We start from the raw sequence: 10,400 nt of genomic DNA, 5'->3' as shown, positions 1-10,400 counted from the left end.
CCCCAGCACACATGCCTAATGTCCTTCATTTTGAGGGTTACTGTCTGTATTAGTCTGCTCAGGGTGCCATAACAAAGCACCAAAGACTGGGTGGCTTAAACAACAGAAATTTATTTTCCCACAGTTCTGGAGGCTAGAGGTCCAAGACCAGGCATTGGAAAATTCAGTTTCTGGTGAGATCTCTCTCCCCAACCTGTAGATGGCCCCCTTCTCACCACGTCCTCAATGGCTTTCCTCTCTGCTCACACAGAGAGAGTTCTTAGGTGTCTCTTTCTCTTCTTATAAAGACATCGATCCTACCGGATCATGGCCCCACCCCTATGACCTCTTTTAACTTTAATTATCTCCCAAAAAGCCCTCCAAAATACAGTCACTTTAAGGGTTAGGGCTTCAACATATGAATTTGGGGGAGAGGAAAACACAATTCTGTCTACAACACTACCTTTTTGGTAATAACAGCACATTGATTAATGTTAAAACAGCCTGAGATCAAAATGCATAATTTCTATTGTCTAGCTCTTCAGAGTTCTAAGATAACCATTCAACATAAGTAATGGTTTATTGAGTTAGATACCACTAATTTGAAGTTGGCGTTGTTTGAACTGGGGAATCTGCAGCTTCCAGTGGTACCATATATGCAAAAAATATTACTGAGGCAATTGCAAGTGTTAACAAGATTGCAGAATTGGGGAACCAATAGAGAAAAAATTTCAACTGCTGCCATTGGTATATAAATAATGAGCTGGTTACTAATTACCGTTATCTGGTCGTAAAAGCAGTTTGTGGGCTCCCCCTTCAGGTACTCCTTGCCCATCTTCAGTCAAATAACTATAAGTTCAGTGCTCTAATACTAAATATATATTTAACATTAAATATATATATTTCTTTTCAAACAATTCTGAGTCTCTACTGTATACAAATCACACTCAAGATCCTCATTTGGATAATCAAGGCCCTCCTTAATCCAGCTCTATTTATGTACCCAGCACTGGCTCCAATTATTCCCTAGTATAACCTCTTCTTCAGTCAGGCTACTCTTCTTCTGGCCCTTGGACATCCCATGCTAGTTTGACCCTGGCTTGCAGGGCTGGCTTGCCCCTTCTGTCCTTGGTGCTTCAGGATCTTGGAATGAATTCTAAAAGCAGAATCTAGGAAACAGAGATGCTTCCCAACCTTAGGGCTCCAACAGCTATGATTTAGGGTCTCAATTCCTCACTTTCATTTTGAGAATTTCCACTTCCTATAAGTTTCACTCAAGTCCCGCTTCCTTGAAGAAAGACTAATTTTCCTAGTAATTTTTATGGAGTTGCTCATCTCTGAATTTCAAGATCCATTCCACCCACTGTAGCTATGCAGTACAGCTTTCCTTCCTAGTCTCTTTTTTTTTCATAAGCAGGTTTTGAAATGGAGTGCCAATTCCTTCAAGTCAGGTACCGCTGACTTTCACTGTTTTTTTAAACATCCAAAGAGCTCAACAGAGTGTGGAAACATCATTCGATAAATTTTTTTTTCTTCAGAGTAGCTTGAGTTCAAACCTTTCACTGCTTCAAATCACTCCTCTGAAGTAATGCTAATTACTGAGGCTGTGCTGCATCTAGCATTCTATTCATGCTTGACATCACAAACCAATTCTGGAGCAACAGGTATGTGACAGCAAGAAAGAAACATAAAAAGAGGGTTGAAAATTGACAAATTCCTTAAAAGAGATGGAAAGAGTCACTGGGCAGTAGTCAAAGAGAGTCACTTAGGGAAGTTTTAATGCAGAAAAGAAAGCTCTTATTTGACATACTAAGTGGAAAACAGTTTAACTTTAGTTTATGTACATTGGTGCTAATTATTTAGATGATAAGAACTAAATCAGTTTCTTTTCTTAAAACCAAATAAATTCAAACCTCTTGAACTTCCTGAAATACTAAAGCAAAGTTTTGGGTAGAGTGGGCTAGAATAGATGGGGTGGGAAATATGATTGTATTTTATTTTTTAGATGAATCCTATCACCTAGGAGCAGTTTCTGCCCCTTTCCAAAAGTGAGTGATAGGGGTCACACTCTGGCCTCACCCTAATATTAGGCAGTGATGGAAAAATGCCTCTTTCAGCTCTCTGAATCAATAATTCTCAACCCTTGAGAACTACAATATTGTATTCTAACTTGCCTTTACGACTACTGCTTCACTAAAACTCATCTGTGCTATAATTATACACACGTTAAGCATATAAGCTAAAAATACATAGTTTTAATAAAATTCTACACACAAAAGGATAGGATGGGTTGCACTGAATTATCTAAGATAGCCATTCTAGAACCCAAGCAGCAATTCTCAGCGTTTTCTAATACAGACTACAGTGATTCTGAGCAGAGAGAGCTCATAACCCCTTCGGACTGAATTTCATGATGTCTGATCAGCCAAACGACGTTCCCAAAAGTTTTTGGACAAAGTATTAATTTTAGCTGAACATATCCTGTCTTTGACCAAATCTCCAAAACATTTTTTTACATGACAGATTTTGAGTTGTGCCAAAATTATACAGTCAGGATTCCCCACGTAATTCAATGGTTTATCTTACTCAATAAACCATATGCAGTAGGTTGGAAAAATGGCCACACATGCTTCATCTCTTTGTATTCATACCCTCTTTGTCATGGAAGTTTGAGCGCCCTCAAACTTGACTCTGAACTTGGCCACGAGGCATGTTTAACCAACAGGATGCTAGCAAACATGATGCAAGGACTGAAAAACACTTGTGCTTTGGGGCTTCCCCTCAGACCACCACCACCACCACCACCACCACCACCACCACCACCATATGAAGAAGCCCAAACGAGCCTAGCGATGACTAAAGGCATGTGGTCCAGTCAGCCCTGCCACCCAAGCCAAGAGCTACCCCCACCCCCGAAAGCAGAGCTGACCAACAGCTAACTGCAGTCTTTTATCTGCCGGTAAATGAGAGCCAGCCTAAACCAGAAGAATCACCCTGTGCATTCCAACTCCCGATGCAAAGAAACAAGAATCAAATAAATGGCTGTTGTCTTAAACCACTAAGTTTTGGGGTGATTTGTTATTCAGTAAGAGCTAACTGACACACCATGAGATTTCAAATAATAGCCTACCATTTTCCTCACTCCTTGCCTTCAACTCCAATGATCCCTTTTTTAAATTGGCCATTGCTAGATCTTTCATTTTTTCCTAAACACAATGGGATTATGGGATTGCAGTCTGGAAACCAATTCAGAGATTTAAGAAATTGTCTCATAAATGGGAGAATGGGAGTGCAATAATTTTCACCAGCTGGGTTTTACTAATATTCAGCTGTCCTATCTCTGCAATGTATTCCTAATGGTTGAAATACAAGCACCAAAGTCCAGCATCTTTTACTCGCAAAGTTACTTGAAATGTAGTGAAACAATGAAAGCTTTCAAGCAGAACAAGAGTTTTTCTCTCTTTTTTTTTAATACACCAAGCAGGTGGCATACTATAGCCACAAAAATAGTATTCAAATTTCAATCCATCTCAACAGAAATTGGACAGTTATTTGGTTTCATCATGGATCAAAGCCCCCAGATATCTGTAGTTTTTGTACTAGAGATTCCAAAATTGAACAAGGGAGAACCATAAAACTAAGTTGTAGCCCATCCAAAATAAACCGTTGGTTTATGTCACTGATAAAAATCATTGTTTTAATGCTATTATAGCTATAATTATTATGGCATCTATTTTTTTCTGATTCCTATCACATGATATTTTTATTTTTGCATATTTAATAACTATTCTTGCTTAACTTTAGGACATTTGGATAGACTTCCCAATAAATTTCCAGACTGAAATCCACCTTCATACCAAAACTCGTACTGAATTATTTTTCTCATCAATCAGTGAGGAGGCAAAAACTGACAACTGATAAATTATACTTCAATTTAAAAACTGGTTAAAACCAAAAAAGACGGTTAAAATTAAAAAAAAAAAATAAGATTCTTGGATGTTAAAAACACTGACAACTACAGTGGAGACTCATTGCAAACAAACAGGCTGGGGGAGGATCCTTTTAACATTTTCAGAGTAAAATCTTCAGATGGTGTTATTTCTAAGTTTTCCTTCCTGCCGTTTTTATGCTTGTTGCATTTGGGGGAATTAAAAGACAAAAGAGCTTTAAGAAACTAGGCTTGGAGACCCTTTAGAGGCTTTCCCAGTGTTCAAGAAATATGATGGGAATGGGTTAAATGTCTTCATTGAATGTAAGCGAGTGTCTGGCCTGGAGCCAGTCACTGTTTGGGCCTTCAACCTGACCAACATGTAAACCATGTATGAGCGACGCGACTGGAGCTGGAAGGACCGAGAGAAACACAAGGAAATGATGGATTACCTCTCACCGCTTGGGAAAAACAGTTCGGTCCATGTCGCCCTTCCTCTCTTCCGGTTTGACGTGGTGTGCAGGGACGAAGTCCTGTACCACTACGAAGTCCAGATGGAGAGCAAGGTGCGGCGGAAAGGCCTGGGCAAGCTCCTCATACAATCCAGCAGATCACGGCCAGCAGCACGCAGAGGAAGAGAGTTATGTTAGCTGTATGTAAGCACAATCGTGGCGCCTACAGGTTCTTCAGAGAAGCGCTGCGATGTGAAATCGACGACTCTCCCCCAAGCGTGTCCGGATGCTGCTCCAATGGGGTCCCGAGCCGGAGGACGAAGTCTGGGGACAGCCAGCACTCCCACGCGGGCGGGCACTCTGGTGGCTGCTGTTCCTGCACTCCCAAGCCAGAACACTTCTCTCAGGCCTGTCCTCTCCCTGGCCTCATGCCGCTTTCCAGGTGCCCTCAGAGCTGTGGCCTCCTCAGCCCTCCCCGTGCCAGGCCGCACCCTGAGAGCACAGAACCTTGGGGAGGAGAGGGCCACGCTGCCCCTCCCGCTCTCTCCTAGAAGAGCAGGAGGCCAGGACGGAGCAGAGCGGACAGGATTCTGTGGGAAGAGCCGGCGGATGCCTGGGCACAAGGCGCATGCTCTCATAGTGGCTGCCCGCTCACTCGGCTCTCGGCTCTCGCGAGAGTGAGAACCCTTCCGCGTAGGGTTCCTCGATTTTCCTCCAGCGGAATGCCTGAGAAGCCCGCCGGCGCTAACACCACCAGCACACGCTCACAGTTGGACAATGGAGTGTTTATACCCGCCTTTCTGAAAGTTCTGGACCCCGGGTCAGGGTCTGGCTGCTTCCCAAAGAGGAATGGACTCGGTGTAGATTTGGGCTTTTAGGCGTAGAGAGAGGCTTCGGAAAGCCTCCCGTTTCATGGATGGGATGCTCGGATGGAGACCTTGGGAAGGTCTTTGGTGCCGCGACACAAAGAAGCAAGAGAGCTCCTTATGGCTGTGCTTTTATGGATCCACAGAGCAGAGCTGTGCCAGGGGACCAGATGACTCAGGGAGGAAGGCTGTCTCCCTCACTCCATTGCTGCCAGTGAGGGGCTGAGAGGACCAGGAACAGGTGTGAATGGGGCCTACCACGGGGACTATGGCTTCTCCGGGCTTTTGGACTTGGCTACATCCTGACCTTAATCTCTTGATCTCATGGCAGTGACTCGAGTTTTTCTTTCATAGAAAACAGCCGGAGGCTCTGCCTGCTCTTCTCCGTCACCTCTCACCACTCTTTCTGCTTCTGCCTCTCACGCCACCCCAGATACCCAAGTTCTTACTCTCAAGGGGAGAATAACATCAGGGAGACCCTCGTCTTCCCCCAAAATGGCCCCTCTTTCCTGGCATATTTAGTGCTGTTTCCTCTCCTGTCTTGGCGCTAATAGCTCTCTGAAGGTGGGTATCCCTCCCCACCGCCCCGCCCATCGCCCCGCCTGCTTAGAGAGCCCCCAGCCAGCAGCGGGCCCCTCTGCCCGCACTCCCCAGCCTGGCCCCTCGCTACCACACAGAGCCACCAGTGCCACTGCCCTGCCTGGCAGCGCAGGCTGCAGCAGGAACGCCTCTCAGTGGCCAAACAGCTGCTTTTCTTTCCGGTATCACCTGTGGCAGCAGCTGGGAGCCAGGAGAAGGTCTTCCTCTCCTTTCGTGGGATAGAGAGAGTTTAAACTCGCCCTGATCTCTAGGGCGATCTCTTCCCTTGTTCCCCTTCCAGGGAAGAAAATGACCAAATCCTTATCCAGGCAGAAGCACGTAATGCCTTCCCTTGGACAACCTTGAGCTCTGCTTTAGGGAGTGTCCCAAAGGTTCTGCCTTCGTGAGGTTGCTCACGAGGAGGCCTGTCCGTCCTTCTGACCGCTGTCTGCTCACGTCCCACCCTCTGCCCTCTCTCGGGCCGCCCCTGCTGGCAGATCTCCCGGGAGCTGTTCCTGCTTCTCCCCCGCTCCGCCCCCCGCCTCGCCTCCTCCACACCCACCCCCGTTCCCGCCTGTGCAGGGGGGCCCTGTACACACAGCCTCCTTCCCCCGGCCCAGCCCTGCACTGTGCGTTGCTCTTGACCAGCCAGCAGTGGACGTGGCCTTGCAGCTTTACACAGGAATAAGCCCACCTTTGCCCCTACCCTGCTGGCTCCCAGGGGATTTTACCCAAGGGTAAGAATTTTAATGACTGGGAGGGGATGGGAGGGCTCATTCCAAGAATCATGGGGCGACAGAAGCATATTTAGGAAAAGATTTTCCTCTGATCCCTGCTGTCTCTCAAAGGACACAGGATGATAAATATTTACTGTATTAGATCATGGATTTCTTTTCTTTTTTTCCATTAAAAACCAAAACAAGTTTATTAAAGTAAACTTTTTTTTTTTTTTTTTAGAGATCATGGATTTCTGATGCCTCCCACTAAAGGTGTCCGAAAGGGAACCCAGCGTAAATCCCACATAAGGTGAGTTCAGTGTATGTTCTCTCTTTCTGCTCCCTGGGTACCTGGCAGCGAGCCCGCTGGTAGATGGGTGCTTTGTGCTGGGCCCTGCTGGTCCAGCTGCCTCCAAGGGCTGCTGTCGGGGGAGGGGCTGCCTGAGACCTGCAGGTCACCCTGTTGTTGGTTTTGAGCCCATTCAGTTCTCAACTATCAATCTTTCTCCATTTCCCCAATGTCTTGGTTTTGAGAAACATAGCAGGCCTTTTGTACCAGGATTTTTTGTTTCTTTGGGCAATGTTAAAATATTAATTTTGAAATTTTTTTTTTAGCTGTATCTACCGTATTTCAGGTTATTTTCGTTGATGTCAGATGTGTGTATGACATGTTTATGGTTCTTTTTTTAACCCTTCCTGGTTTGTTTTTTTTAGAGGAAACTTTGAATATAAACTCCTTCTTGATATATATATTTTTTTCTTTAGCAACTTGTTATCACTGGAAGAAAAGGGGGAAAATGACCTCTTTTTGCATTGGTTGTATTTGTTTTTTGTTTGTTTTCATCTATTTATTTATTTATTTTTGGCTGCATTGGGTCTTCGTTGCTGCTCGTGGGCTTTCTCTAGTTGCAGTGAGCAGGGGCTACTCTTCGATGCAGTGCGCAGCCGTCTCATTGCAGTGGCTTCTATTGTTGTGGAGCACGGGCTGTAGAGCACAGGCTCAGCAGTTGTGGCACATGGGCTTAGTTGCTCCGTGGCATGTGGGATCTTCCCGGACCAGGCCTTGAACCCGTGTCCCCTGCATTGGTAGGCAGATTCTTAACCACTGCGCCACTAGGGAAATCCTGTATTTGGTTTTTGGGGTTTTTTGTTTTCCTGGGGGGTTTTTTGTTTTGTTTTTTCTTTGTTTGTTTGTTTGTTTTGGCTGCCCCGTGTGGCTTGTGGGATTTTAGTTAGTTCCCTGACCAGGGATTGAACCCGAGCTCTCAGCAGTGAGAGCATGGAGTCCTAACCACTGGATTGCCAGGAATTCCCTCATTGGTTGTACTTGTATGTCACAAATAAAAGATACTTTGTTCAGCTGAAAAAAAAAAATTTAATATTCTCAGTGGAATCTGGAGTGAAATACTGGACCTCTCCTCTGAAGGATATATTTCCACTAGGGTTTCAGAAACTATTCGTGTAATGCCAAAATGAATTTAAGTAAGAAACACTGCCTTTAAAAAGCAGGTGTCTCATAGGCAGGTCAGTTAGATATAAGTAGTTTCTGACTACAAGCCAGTCATTTGTTTATTTTGAAAACTAGAAGCTTGGTGGAGTAAATACAGAATTGACATTCTCAAGTTGAACAGACTCAAATCTTTATATTAAAACAGTAATTATCTTGCTTGTGTGCTGGATGATGAAAGGTCATTGAGGAAAAAATAGAGGGAATATTGAAGGGCATGTGCTTAATAAAAATGCTCACCACATCATCTAATGATTAGATATTATTTAATATTTAATGATTAAATATTATTTAATAATTTAATATTATTTAAATAATTATTGAATTATTTATTGAATTTTTTTCTTCAGATGAGGACTATTAGGATCTACTCTCTTAGCAACCTTCAAATATGCTACACAAAATTTTTTTTTTTACTATTTTTTTAATAGATCTTTATTGGAGTATAATTGCTTCACAATACTATACTTGTTTCTGTTGCACAACAAGGCAAATCAGCCATATGCATACACATGTCCCCATATCCCCTCCCTCTTGAGCCTCCCTCCCACCCTCCCTATCCCCTAGGTCATTGCAAAGCACCCAGCTGATCTCCCTGTGCTATGCGGCTGCTTCCCACCAGCCAACTATTTTACATTCATTAGTGTATATATGTCAGTGCTACTCTCATTTGCCCCAGCTTCGCCCTCCCACCCCATGTCATCAAGTCCATTCTCTATGTCTACCTCTTGATTCCTGCCCTGCAAATAGACTCATCAGTACCTTTTTTTTTTTTTAGATTCCATATATATGTGTTAGCATACAGTATTTGTTTTTCTCTTTTGAACTTACTTCACTCTGTATGACAGACTCTAGGTCCATCCACCTCACTACAAATAACTCAATTTCGTTTCTTTTTATGGCTGAGTAATATTCCATTGTATATATGTGACACATCTTCTTTATCCATTCATCCAATGATGGACACTTAGGTTGTTTCCATGTCCTGGCTATTGTAAATAGAGCTGCAATGAACATTTTGGTACATGACTCTTTTTGAATTATGGTTTTCTCAGGGTATATGCCCAGTAGTGGGATTGCTGGGTCGTATGGTAGTTCTATTTGTAGATTTTTAAGGAACCTCCATACTGTTTTCCATAATGGTTGTATCAATTTACATTCCCACCAACAATGCAAGATGGTTCCCTTTTCTCCACACCCTCTCCAGCATTTCTTGTTTGTAGATTTTTTGATAATGGCCATTCTGACCGGCGTGAGGTGATATCTCATTGTAGTTCTGATTTGCATTTCTCTAATAATTAGTGATGTTGAGCAGCTTTTCATGTGCCTCTTGGCCATCTGTATGTCTTCCTTGGTGAAATGTCTGTGTAGGTTTTCCACCCATTTTTTAACTGGATTATTTGTATTTTTGATATTGAGCTCCATGAGCAGTTTGTATATTTTGGAGATTAATCCTTTGACTATTGTTTCATTTGCAAATACTTTCTCCCATTCTGAGGGTTGTCTTTTGGTCTTGTTTATGGTTTCCTTTGCTGTGCAAAAGCTTTTAAGTTTAATTAAGTCCCATTTGTTTATTTTTGTTTTTATTTCTGTTGCTCTAGAAGGTGGGTCAAAAAAGATCTTCCTGAGATTTATGTCAAAGAGTGTTTTCCTATGTTTTCCTCTAAAAGTTTTATAGTGTTTGGTATTACATTTAAGTCTTTAATCCATTTGGAGTTTATTTTTGTGTATGGTGTTAAGTAGTGTTCTTTTTTTTTTTTTTCTCTCTCATGTTTACTTGGCATAAATTATTTAATGTAATTCTGGGTGCAATTTACACCATGTTAACACTTATTTTTTTAATTAATTAATTTATTTATTTATTTTAACATCATTATTAGAGTATAATTGCTCCACAATGGTGTTTCAGCCTCTGCTCTATAACAAAGTGAATTACCGACACACAGACACATGTCTCCACATCTCCTCCCTCTGGCATCTCCCTCTCTCCCACCCTCCCTATGCCACCCCTCTAGGTGGTCACAAAGCACCAAGCTGATCTCCCTGTGCTATGCGGCTGCTTCCCACTAGCTAACTATTTTACGTTTGGTAGTGTATATATGTCCATGCCACTCTCTCACTTTGTTCCAGCTTACCCTTTCCCCTCTCCGTATCCTCAAGCCCATTCTCTAGTAGGTCTGCATCTTTATTCCTGCCTAGCCCCTAGGTTCTTCTGACCATTTTCTTTTTTTGTTTTTGATTCCATATATATGTGTTAGCATATGATATTTGTTGTGCTCTTTCTGACTTACTTCACTCTGTATGACAGATTCTAGGTCCATCCACCTCACTACAAATAGCTCAGTTTCGTTCCTTTTTATGGCTGAGTAATAT

General features: G+C 43.0%; 1 pseudogene; it reads left to right on the top strand.

Moving 5' to 3' along the window:
• Positions 1–1,608: 1,608 nt before the first annotated feature.
• LOC113613178 (N-alpha-acetyltransferase 40-like) lies at positions 1,609–5,040 on the top strand (annotated as a pseudogene).
• Positions 5,041–10,400: the final 5,360 nt, after the last annotated feature.

The sequence above is a fragment of the Aethalodelphis obliquidens genome, unplaced genomic scaffold, assembly GCF_003676395.1.
Source record: "Aethalodelphis obliquidens isolate GAN/ISIS:26980383/991018 unplaced genomic scaffold, ASM367639v1 scaffold3, whole genome shotgun sequence".
Lineage (NCBI taxonomy): Eukaryota > Metazoa > Chordata > Mammalia > Artiodactyla > Delphinidae > Aethalodelphis > Aethalodelphis obliquidens.
The sequence above is the reverse complement of the archived record's forward strand: the minus strand, read 5'-3'. Positions and strand labels throughout refer to the sequence as shown.